Consider the following 2,652-nt stretch of genomic DNA (forward strand, 5'->3'; position numbering starts at 1 on the left):
TATCATTTAATTATATCGGAAAGATCTCACCAATTTTTGCGTTGTTGTAGTAGTCCAGTGTAGGTAGATCAATAGATTCTGTACGATTGGTGTTCTTCACTTGGTTGAAGGTTCTTCTTTGCCTTATTGTATCTTCGTCTGCATCATCCACTCGAATCCCTTAAAAACTGTGTACACAAGGATTATACCCTACAAACACGCGTGGAGACCGGTCACAAACAAACAGACTCGAACTGATCGACCTCCTCTGCCACTCACTCAGTTAGATTTCATTATCGATTAGCCCAAACAATTTTCGATCCATCCGGAAATACTTTTCGGTGATGCACCAAACCCTACGTTTCACGACACAGCTGCACAACTTCCACTAGAACCACTAGTTCGATTATTTCTATAAATACACACTTGCCCTTGTGCCGTAGTGTCACAAATTATCGAATTATACCGGATAACGAAAAAAATCGTGACACAAAAAATTTTCTTGCACAATTTCCTTCTCTTTGTGGGCATAAATGAACAATGCTTGATGTGAATAACTTGGACCTACTTCTACGCGCACTAGTATTTCCCAGACAACCAGTCATCGTATAAGATGTTGCATAAGATGATAATGTGGAGGCCATATGCGTGCATGCCTCCATTTAGGCGCATGTAAAATGTACGCATATCCCCTCCACTTTAAATAAGAAATTATCGCAATCTTGATTACGATATTCTTTATTACACCTCAAAACATAAGATTCAAAATCTTTGACAGTTTCCAGGTAATTTGAAGGATGTAACATAAGCGAAAAGAGAATGGCAATAAGGACGGCAAAGTAAAGATTTTTTTTCTTTACTTTGCTCATGTAAGATCTGTCAAAATGACCTGAGATCTGTCAAACATTATGAGGTTATGTTAGTTGGCATGCTGAAGAATGAGCCATTTTATGAAACACAGGCAAATAAACTGTGGGAGCAAGTGGCTTCATAAAACCGAACTGGTTTATTCCTGACAAAAGTATATTGAAGTTAAGTCTATGTGAAAACCCTGCCTCTGCTGGAAAGGGGAGCTCTCATACAACAGACATTTCTTCATTACTCGAGAATCAATCAAGCAAAGCGAACCAAACTTGGCATGTAGGCATGAAGGCAAGAAATGTTTTTCAAATAGTGTAATACCCCTCCCCAAGGGGGCCCAATACAAATGAAGCAGACGAAACTACTAAAAAATTACATACGAAATGTTTGCTTATTTAAATCAAGGATGACATCTCTACATCCATGTTACTTACATTTTTGGCTACAACACAGTTACAGCGGTACTTGACCCACTCACTTCTGTAATATTTTCCTACTGTTTTTAAACAAGAAAAGAGATGGATAAGATACTTAAATTAAAATACAAAAAAAAAAGGTAAAAAAAAAGTGAAAAAAGCAACAGGAAATAAATTTGGCATATAGAGGTTTTTGAAGGACGGAAATGTCAATAATATTGTGAGTTCCTTCTATGAAAAGCGAAAGGACCATTAGGCCGAACGTCATGCAACCGAATGAACAATATCCCGAACGGACATTAGGCAGCATGGTCATTTAACCAAAATGCAACCAGGCAACATGTTCATCATCACCGCATTGTAACACAGGTTGTACTTCCCGATATTTACGCTTCTCACTCCATCTGAGAGTTTTCCTTCTTTTAATAATATGCTGTTTTTTTCAAGTCACACTACTAAATAGTTGATCTGAGATTGTTCCTTCTTTTAAAAATAAGTAATTCTTTCGCATTACAATCCGGGGCATTATAGGAAGAAAAGATCGACAAAAGATTAAATTTTTTCAGATAAATGAACACAAACTGTGTGTTTCCTAGGTAATAAGCATGTACTGATAAAAGTTGCAATTTCTTCTCAGTCAAAAATGTGGAGGTATGTGAAGAACATAATTGTTTCTATGGTGGTGGGTAAAGGTAAATGCTCTCATTCAGATAAAACATGACTCATAATTCAAAAACTAATCAAGCAAATAAAACAAAATATGGTATGTGGAGAGTTTTGAAGGCAAGGAACTTTTGAAACAAGTTGAGGGTCAACGACCCTTTCTTCATCTGGGAGCAACATCCCACAATCCTAACGAAACAAAATGCAAAGAATATCTGCATAATATGTGCAAAACAAACTAAATTTGGCATGAGGACATTTTTGAAGGCATGGAATATCTATGATATTGTGAGTGATTCCAGAGAGTGTAGGGGGTTCTCATCTTGGTTCTCATGCAAATTAAATAGAAATTTTTGCTTAACTAGGAAAAAGTGTACGGCCGACGGTTATTAGGCCGAAGTTCATAGACCCGAATGAATCCACAGGTAAAATGATCACCATGTCCCCTTTGTCACACATGTTGTACTTCCTGCTGCTTAAAATGCTCACTTCATCAGAGACTTTTCCTTCTTTTAGTAATAGGCTGTTCTTTCAAGTCACACTATTACATTTTCTTTACGGACCAACTGCTAAAATTTACATCTTACCTAAATGTTGCCTTCTTTTTATGGAAGGTTTTTCTTTCGAGTGGCGCTGTTGTGTAGTTTATGGCAGTTGAATTGTGAACTCTATGGTCGATTTGTCCCATTAAGATACATTGTTAAAGAGTTGATTAGCAACCAAACCACCAAAC

This window comes from Aedes albopictus, chromosome 3, assembly GCF_035046485.1.
Source record: "Aedes albopictus strain Foshan chromosome 3, AalbF5, whole genome shotgun sequence".
NCBI lineage: Eukaryota > Metazoa > Arthropoda > Insecta > Diptera > Culicidae > Aedes > Aedes albopictus.